This window comes from Triticum urartu, chromosome 3 (genome assembly GCF_003073215.2).
Source record: "Triticum urartu cultivar G1812 chromosome 3, Tu2.1, whole genome shotgun sequence".
Taxonomy (NCBI): Eukaryota; Viridiplantae; Streptophyta; class Magnoliopsida; order Poales; family Poaceae; genus Triticum; species Triticum urartu.
In genome coordinates, this window is record NC_053024.1 from 677,093,582 (window position 1) to 677,104,214 (window position 10,633).

Consider the following 10,633-nt stretch of genomic DNA (forward strand, 5'->3'; position numbering starts at 1 on the left):
CTCAACGATTGAGCTTTTCTCCCCTTAGTTTGCAGGCTTAAGAAACTTGTCAGAGGTCTCATACCTCTTGACGTGGGCACTAGTCTGAAATTCCAATTTCAGTGTTTGGAACATCTCATATGTTCTGCGATGTTTCAAAAACGTCTTTGGTGCCACAATTCTAAACCGTTAGTATTACGCACTGAACTATCACGTAGTCATCAAAACGTGTATGTCAGATGTTTCCAAACATCTACAGACGATGCTTGAGGTTTAACACACTAAGCAGTGCATTAAGGACATAACCCTTCTATGCAGCAATGAGGACAATCCTCAGTTCACGGACCCAGTCCGCATAATTGCTACTGTCAACTCTCAACTAAATTTTCTCTAGGAACATATCTAAAACAGTAGAACCAAAGCGTGAGCTATGACATAATTTGCAAAGACCTTTTGACTATGTTCATGATAATTAAGTTCATCTAATCAAATTATTCAATGAACTCCCACATAGATAGACATCCCTCTAGTCATCTAAGTGATACATGATCCGAGTCAACTAGGCCCTGTCCGATCATCACGTGAGACGGACTAGTCATCATCGTTGAACATCTTCATGTTGATCGTATCCACTATACGACTCATGTTCGACCTTTCGGTCTTCCGTGTTCCGAGGCCATGTCTGTACATGCTAGGCTCGTCAAGTTAACCTAAGTGTATTGCGTGTGTAAATCTAGCTTACACCTGTTGTATGCGAACGTTAGAACCTATCACGCCCGATCATCATGTGGTGCTTCGAAACAACGGACCTTAGCAACAGTGCACAGTTAGGGGGAACACAATTCTTGATATTTTAATGAGGGATCATCTTATTTATGCTACCATCGTTCTAAGCAAATAAGATGTAAAAACATGACAAACATCACATGCAAATCATAAAGTGACATGATATGGCAAATATCATCTTGCGTCTTTGATCTCCATCTTCGAGGCGCGGCATGAAAACCATCGTCACCGGCATGACACCATGATCTCCATCATCATGATCTCCATCATCGTGTCTTCATGAAGTTGCCTCGCCAACTATTACTTCTACTACTATGGCTAACAGTTAGCAATAAAGTAAAGTAATTACATGGCGTTTTCATTGACACGCAGGTCATAAATAAATTAAGACAACTCCTATGGCTCCTTCCGGTTGTCATACTCATCGACATGCAAGTCGTGATTCCTATTACAAGAACATGATCAATCTCATACATCACATATATCATTCATCACATCCTTTTGGCCATATCACATCACAAAGCAAACCCTGCAAAAACAAGTTAGACGTCCTCTAATTGTTGTTGCATGTTTTACGTGGCTGCTATGGGTTTCTAGCAATAACGTTTCTTACCAACGCAAAACCACAATGGTGATATGCCAATTGCTATTTACCCTTCATAAGGACCCTTTTCATCGAATCCGATCCGACTAAAGTGGGAGAGACAGACACCCGCCAGCCACCTTATGCATCAAGTGCATGTCAGTCGGTGGAACCAGTCTCACGTAAGCGTACGTGTAAGGTCGGTCCGGGCTGCTTCATCCCACAATGTCGTCGGATCAAGATAAGACTAGTAACGGTAAGAAAATTGAACAAATCATCGCCCACAACTGCTTTGTGTTGTACTCATGCATATAATCTACGCATAGACCTAGCTCTGATACCACTGTTGGGGAACGTAGCAATAATTTGAAAATTTCCTACGTGTCACCAAGATCAATCTAGGAGATACTAGCAACGAAAGAGGGAGTGCATCTTCATACCCTTGAAGATCGCTAAGCGGAAGCGTTACAAGAACACGGTTGGTGGAGTCGTACACGCAGTGATTCAGATCGCGGTCGATTCCGATCTAAGCGCCGAACAACGGCGCCTCCGCGTTCAACACAGGTACAGCCCGGTGACGTCTCCCGCGCCTTGATCCAGCAAGGAGAGAGGGAGAGGTTGGGGAAGACTCCGTCCAGCAGAAGCACGATGGCGTGGTGATGGTGGAGGAGCGTGGCACGCCAGCAGGGCTTCGCCAAGCACTGCAAGAGACGAGGAGGGAGAGGGGTAGGGCTGCGCCAAGAGGGAGAGACACTCGTGTGTTGGGCAGCCCCAAAACCCCCACTATTTATAGGAGGAGGGGAGGAGGGTGCGCCCCCTCTAGGGTTCCCACCCCTAGGGGGCGGCAGCCCTGGATGGGATGGAGGGGGCGGCCAAGAGGGGAAGAGGGGGGCGCGCCCTAGGGTGGGCCTTAGGCCCATCTGCGCCTAGGGTTTCCCCTTTCTCCTCCTAGATGCGCCCTGGGCCCTGGTGGGAGGTGCACCAGCCCACTCAGGGGCTGGTCCCTTCCCACTCTTTGGCCCATGCAAGCTTCCGGGGCTGGTGGCCCCTCCCGGTGGACCCCTGGAACCCTCCTGTGGTCCCGGTACATTACAGGTGACGCCCGAAACACTTCCGGTGGTCAACCTCACTTCCTATATATTATACTTTACCTCCGGACCATTCCGAAACTCCTCATGACGTCCGAGATCTCATCCGGGACTCCAAACAACATTCGGTAACCACGCACAAACTTTCCCTATAACCCTAGCGTCATCGGACCTTAAGTGTGTAGACCCTACGGGTTCGGGAATCATGCAGACATGACCGAGACAACTCTCCGGCCAATAACCAACAGCGGGATCTGGATACCCATGTTGGCTCCCACATGTTCCATGACGATCTCATCGGATGAACCACGATGTCGAGGATTCAAGCAATCCCGTATACAATTCCCTTTGTCAATCGGTACGTTACTTGCCCGAGATTCGATCGTCGGTATCACAATGCCTCGTTCAATCTCGTTACCAGCAAGTCACTTTACTCGTTCCGTAATGCATGATCCCGTGACCAACTACTTAGTCACAATGAGCTCATTATGATGATGCATTACCAAGTGGGCCCAGAGATACCTCTCCGTCATACGGAGTGACAAATCCCAGTCTCGATTCGTGCCAACCCAACAAACACTTTCGGAGATACCTGTAGTGCACCTTTATAGCCACCCAGTTACGTTGTGACGTTTGGTGCACCCAAAGCATTCCTACGGTATCCGGGAGTTGCACAATCTCATGGTCTAAGGAAATGATACTTGACATTAGAAAAGCTTTAGCAAACGAACTACACGATCGTGTGCTACGCTTAAGATTGGGTCTTGTCCATCACATCATTCTCCTAATGATGTGATCCCGTTATCAATGACATCCAATGTCCATGGTCAGGGAACCATGACCATCTATTGATCAACGAGCTATTCAACTAGAGGCTTACTAGGGACATGTTGTGGTCTATGTATTCACACATGTATTATGGTTTCCGGTTAATACAATTATAGCATGAACAATAGACAATTATCATGAACAAGGAAATACAATAATAACCATTTTATTATTGCCTCTAGGGTATATTTCCAACAATATGTATTTGACATTAAGAAAGCAATAGCAATAAGCTGAACGATCAATATGCTAAGCTAACGGATGGGTCTTGTCCATCACATCATTCTCCTAATGATGTGATCTCGTTATCAAAGGACAACACATGTCCATGGTTAGGAAACCTTAACAATCTTTGATCAACGAGCTAGTATAGTAGAGGCTTACTAGGGACATGATATTTCGTTTATGTATCCACAGATGTATTTAATTTTCCGATCAATACAATTCTAGCATAAATAATAAACCTTTATCATGAATAAGGAAATATAATATAACAACTTTATTATTGCCTCTAGGGCATATTTCCCTCACAAACATGGTAGATATCCGTCCCGACTCTTCTAGTAAACATTCTCCGGCATTGAACGGGCGCGAAGACCGTAGACGCGGCGCGGACAGAGCCCTCGGCTTGCGGGTCACTTCAATGCCCACGCCAGTGAGAGGTCAAGTGTACCGCATATGGTGTTGTCCCCCTTTTGCACCGCCTGACGAATCAAGTCTTGGTTGATCCTAATTTTCCCAGACGTGGCTCGTTGCACGACTTGTGCCGGTGTGACTCGTGCCGGTGTGACTTGTGAGGATAGAGAGAGCTGCCATCAATATAGATTATCTCGAGGCCCGTTGTTTTGGAAGTTAGTTAGGTTCATAGGATATGAATGTCATTGGAATAGGAGAAGTATAGGAAGTGAGATGACATGTAGTACCTCAATACCTAAGAGAAAGAGATGCCATTTAAAGTATAGATAGGAATTTTTTTTCGTTGAGTCTAGACTAATGTTTTTTTATATTTGAAAATATGATCTATTGGTTCCTAACCTACATAGAAATAGGAATACATTCCTACAAACCAAAATGTTGGTGCTAGAACCGGCAGATCTCGGATAGAGATCCCGAGCTGTAGGTCTAGGAACAATGGTAACATGGGATGAAGGGAGGCGATGTTTACCCAGGTTCGGGCCTTCTCGAACAGGCAAAACCCTACGTCCTGCTTTGATTTAAGCCTCCTCAACGACCTCGTGGTCAAATCAAAACAAGGTTCAAGCCTTCTCAATGACCTCCAACATACCTTCGATGACATCAATGCCATCATGGTCAAATCAAAACAAGGTTCAAGCCTTCAGAACGACCTCCAACATACCTTCGACAACCTCCACAACTTCAGCATGAAGTTAAACCCCGAAAAATGTGTCTTCGGTGTCCCTGTTGGACAACTGCTGGGGTCCATCGTATACCAGCGGGAAATTGAGTCAAACCCGGGAAAAATTCAAGCTATAGTGCACCTCAAGCCCCCGGAGACGGTCCAACCCCTACTAAGTGATAAGTTTGAGACTAAACTTTAGTGCCACCTCTTTATTGCATGAATGGGCTAAGTGCGCCTCTAGGATTTATTGGGATTTATGAAAATCGTTATTGGGCTAGCCCAAAATATACCAAATTCCTATAGATTGCTACTCTGTTCTGTAGTTTTGTTCAAGCTGCTGATCTTCTCATCATTTTCATGTGGGAACCTCATTCTTTTTAGCACAACTGCAGCAAAGTCTATGATCCGTCACTACGATGACTATCCGGATCCTTCACAAAAAAGAGAAGAAAGGGTACAGAAAACTTTCTTTAAAACTAGGTACAGAGAACTTAACCAACTCGATCAAGGGGTATATGGCACCGTAGGTCTTGAGATATATTAGGGAGAATCCACGCCACATCAGTTGGGAGTTTGTTTGTTTTTTTAGGAAACAACAGGGGAAGAGTTCTGCTATTGGTATTTGGTTGATCAATTTATAAGAGAAGCCAGATCAAAATCCTGAACAAGTTGATCATGTTGATGAGGGAACGTGGGAAACCGGACCATAAATGGTACAAGTGACACAGTTAAATAAGAAAGAATAAATTGACGCCCAAGAGAAGGCACGACCTAGCTACTAGACAGAAAGACCAGCACCACAAAAGACACAAGTATATGCGGGATGCGGTCGATGGATCACAATACTAGAACTTAGCAAATAGCCTAATGCACCACATCGGCGTGCGTACCGAACTCCACGGCACAACTTAGGAGCATTCAAAATCAACAAGTGCCATTGACCGCGAACCTCGACTAGGAGCTCCACCACAAAAAGACAGGACTATTAGTAGGTTGGGCAGGCATCAATGCGTCAAACCAAGAGTTCGGGGCTCGTCACACCACAACGGCAACATGGGAGGGTCTTGAGCATGCACATCAACATGATGGCACACCACACGAAGGACAACCGAAGAGTAACACATGAAAAAGAGCACACCACCGTCCCAACCACACACAACAAAGATAGTCGTTGTTTGGGTCTCCAAGATCATGCCTCAAAGGAGGTTGTGATGTCGAGGACAGATAACCATCATCCGATCCGACAAGCAAGATCTTAGGTTTTCACCCGAGACCACAAAACAATGAGTTGTAGGTGTTGCAGCTCCATGATGGCATGTCCATCGAGGAAAACGTCGTCCATAGACGCCGCTGCCACCCCACGCCGCCCGAGCGGCCGAAGGAGTCACGATCAGCCTGCCACGCTCGGATCAAGGCACACCTGCATTCGCCGCTGAGGTGAGGGCACGCGTCGCACCCAAAGACCGCCGACCTCTACACAATGCACCAAACACGCTAAGCCACGGGCAGCCATATCACGCGCGCAATACCTCCACCACCGTAGCCACCATCGTCCTGCCGACACCCCTAGGCACCTGCGACACGCGTGGAGGAGCATCGTGTTGTCTGCCGCCGCAAGAGCCCCGACTCGACAACTAGCCGCCCCGGGACGTTAGAGCCCAGCCACTACCGGATCCGCACAGGCTTTGCCCGGCGAAGGCCATGTGGCAGCGGCAAGGGGAGAGGAAGCATGGAGAGGAGGCCTTGAGTGGGTGGATGCCTTGGGAGGGCGACACAGGGGCTACGACTACTCCTCGACCAGTCTTCCACGCCTTTCTAACTGGGAGAATTATTTCATTTCATTTTCTTTCGAAAAGGAGGATTACCCCTAGCCTCTGCATCAAGGAATGCACACAGTCATCTTTATTCCATCATTCAACAAGGGTTTTAAAAATAAATACATACTAAACCATTTTTTGACCAAAACCCTCTCCCTACCTATAAGATTGATGATGTGACCTGACCTCATGTCACGCACACCCTGTGATTACTGTTGGAATTTTGCTAGTAGGCCTTTGGCCCAAATCCCAACTAAAATTCTGAAATTCTCTTGGCCCATTCATGCACACATGTGAGTGGAGTGAGTGAGACTAAAGTTTAGTCCCACCCCGGAAGTTGAGAGAGAGTTGCACCTCTTTATAAGGTGAGCTCTTCTACCACTTGTATGAGCATGAGAAGAGGAGACCTACACGCACGCTCCTCCTCCTCGCTTGCCTCGCCACGCCTCGTCACGATGCGCCGCGGGTTGCGGGATTGAGCCGAGCCGAGGACAGAGCTATGCACGTTGTCTATATTTTCGCTGCTCGGAAAAATTAATGAGTCATTAATTAGTAATTAACGGATGCGTTAATTACTGAACCGTTTCCGATTCTTTTGGATCATGATGACTTGGACGTGGGGTTTACTCCCATGACCTACCCGACCCGCACTATATAGTCAGGCAGACGTCTACCCTAGCTGCCGCTTCGTATGGTTTCTCACCACCGTTCCAGATCATTGCGCCGCCAAGCAAGTCTTCTCCATCCCTCCTTTCGGCGTGCAGCAGGAGAAGGGATAGCAGGCCTCCGGAACCCCGCCTCTCGTGATCCTGTACAGGAGAGGTGCGATCAGGTTTTGGGGGAGCGCGCTCGCGCGACTGCTGGCAGCGACGACTTCGTGAACGATGACTTCTTCCCCGATCTCGGCAACCTCATCCTCGATGACATGGGCGACAACGTCAACGCTGGCGATGCTGCTCCCGCTGCACCGTATGTGATTCTATCCTTCCTGTTCGAGATCGTGGTAGAATTCATGTTTCTAGTATGTGCCTTAGATGTGATATGTTCATCTACTATGCTAGTTCGCATGATTAGTTTAATCTCTGCTATTGTTATCATGATCTATTTCCTATTTATTCGGATTAAATCTCGTAGTAATTTGCTCATATTTCCAACAATCCAAAAACCTGATTATAGGCAATTTACTCCGAGTGGTTTTGTTGCGCATCTGAAGCCGCATGCCTTTAAGGGGGCGCAATATAAGAGGTGGCGCACGAGAGCAGTCTACTGGTTTCAGACCATGGGCTGCTATGACGCCACCAAGGGCAAGCCTGAGGGCGATCTTAATCCAGCACAGCTGGAAGCTTTTGAGAAGATCGATACCCTCTTTAAAGGTGCTCTTCTGAGTGTTCTTGATGACTCCATTGTGGATTCGTATATGTCGTTTGACAATGGCAAGGACATGTGAGTTGCGCTCGAGGCCAAGTTTGGTGCTTCGGACGCCGGCAGCGAGTTGTACGTCATGGAGCAATTCTATGACTACAAGATGAGTGATGAGCGCCCTGTTGTAGAGCAGGCTCATGAGATACAGTCGCTCGCAAAAGAACTTGAGTACTTCAAGTGTGTGTTGACGGACAAATTTGTTGCCGGAGGCATCATTGCCAAGCTTCCACCTTCGTGGAACAATTTTGCTACTTCCCTGAAACACAAGAGACAAGAGTTTTCTATTGTGGATCTCATTGGTACTCTTGATGTTGAAGAGAAGGCGAGAGCAAAGGACACACATACTTGAGTTGCTGATGGAGGTTCTAGTGCCCACATGGTACAGAAGAAGAACTCCCAGCCCAACAAGTTCAAAAACAATAAGAACAAAACTCAAGGCAAAGACAAGTTTGATACAAAGAACAAGCCATCACATTCTACCAACTTCAAGAAGAATTCTCATAAGAAGGGGAAAGGACTTTGCCATGTCTGCGGTGATCCTAATCACTGGGCTCCGAAGTGTCCTAACCGCTTTGAGGAGCGCGAACATGAGAAGAGCGGCAAGTCCGCTAATGTTGTCATCGGTGATATTGATATGAAGGAATCAGGGTACGGTATTTTACCTACCATCCTTTCAGTATTTCAATCCCCTGATTGGTTAATTGACACCGGTGCCAATGTACATGTTTGTGCTGATGCCTCCATGTTTTCTTCTTACCAGGAAACAGGGACTTCACCCGTGCTGATGAGGAACGGGTCACATGCCATCGTTCGAGATGTTGGTACGGTCGATCTGAAGTTTACTTCGGGGAAGACTGTGCGTCTGAGGAACGTTCATCATGTGTCGTCCATAAATAAAAATCTCGTTAGCGGTTCCCGTTTATGTCGAGATGGTTTTAAGTAGGTTTTCGAATCCAATAAAGTTGTAATTTCTAAGTATGGACAATTTGTTAGAAAAGGCTATGAGAGCGGAGGCTTGTTCCGCCTGTCTTTGTCAGATATTTGCACTAAAGTTATTAATAATGTTTGCCACAACAATGAGTCTGATATTTGGCATTCACGACTTTGTCACATTAACTTTGGTTGCATGACGCGGCTAGCCAATATGAATTTAATTCCAAAAATCTCTACTGTCAAAGGCTCTAAGTGCCAAGTATGTGTGCAAGCTAAGCAACCTCGCAAGTCCCATAAGACTGCAGAGGCAAGAGACTTGGCGCCACTAGAGCTTATACATTCTGATCTTTGTGAGATGAATGGCGTGTTGACAAAAGGTGGAAAGAGATACTTCATGACGTTGATTGATGACTCCACTAGATATTGTTATGTGTATCTTCTGAAATCAAAAGATGAGGTTTTGACTTTCTTCAAAAACTACAAAGCTGAGGCAAAAAACCAACTTGATCGAAAAAATTAAACGGCTTAGGTCCGATCGTGGTGGAGAGTATTTTTCCAATGAATTTGATCTGTTTTGTGCGGAACATCGTATAATCCATGAGAGGACGCCTCCCTACTCACCCCAGTCAAATGGGGTAGCCGAAAGAAAGAACCAAACTCTAACTGATATGGTTAACACCATGTTAGACACTTCGGGTCTATCCAAGGAATGGTGGGGGGAGGCGCTAATGACTGCGTGTCATGTCCTAAACTGAGTTCCCACAAAGCATAAGACCATGACTCCGTTTGAGGAGTGGGAAAGGAAAAGATCGAAACTCTCTTACCTACGTACTTGGGGTTGTTTGGCGAAAGTCAATATACCAATTTCCAAGAAGCGCAAGCTTGGACCAAAAACCGTGGATTGTGTTCTTCTGGGCTATGCTTTTCATAGCATCGGCTATAGATTTTTGATAATAAAATCTGAGGTATCAGACATGCATGTTGGTACGATTATGGAGTCGAATGATGCAACTTTCTTTGAGGACATATTTCCTATGAAGGATATGTCGAGTTCATCAAATCAGGTGATACCTACTCCATCTAGCGAGGAATTCACTGTAATTCCTGAACCCACCATTGCGATGGAACACGTTGAGAATCCTGTTGAGGGTGACAATGGAACTCCTGTGAGGAGTAAGAGACAGAGGACTGCAAAGTCCTTTGGTGATGATTTCATTGTGTACCTCGTGGATGACACACCCAGGACTATTTCAGAAGCCTATGCATCTCCTCATGCTGACTACTGGAAGGAAACTGTACGTAGCCAGATGGATTCCATCTTAGCTAACGGTACCTGGGAGATCACTGACCGTCCTTATGGGTGCAAACCTGTAGGATGTAAGTGGGTGTTCAAGAAGAAGCTTAGACCTGATGGTACGATTGAAAAGTACAAGGCACGGCTTGTGGCCAAGGGTTATACCCAGAAAGAAGGTGAAGACTTCTTTGACACTTACTCACCCATGGCTAGACTGACCACAATTCGGGTGCTACTATCACTGGCTGCCTCACATGGTCTTCTCGTTCATCAAATGGACGTTAAGACAGCTTTCCTCAATGAAGAGTTGAAGGAGGAAATTTACATGGATCAGCCAGATGGTTTTGTAGTACCTGGTCAGGAAGGAAAGGTGTGCAAATTATTAAATTCTTTATATGGCCTTAAACAAGCTCCTAAGGAGTGGCATGAGAAGTTCGAAAGAACATTAACTGATGCCGGCTTTGTAGTAAACGATGGTGACAAGTGCATGTACTATCGCTATAGTGGGGGCGAAGGAGTTATTCTTTTTCTGTATGTCGACGA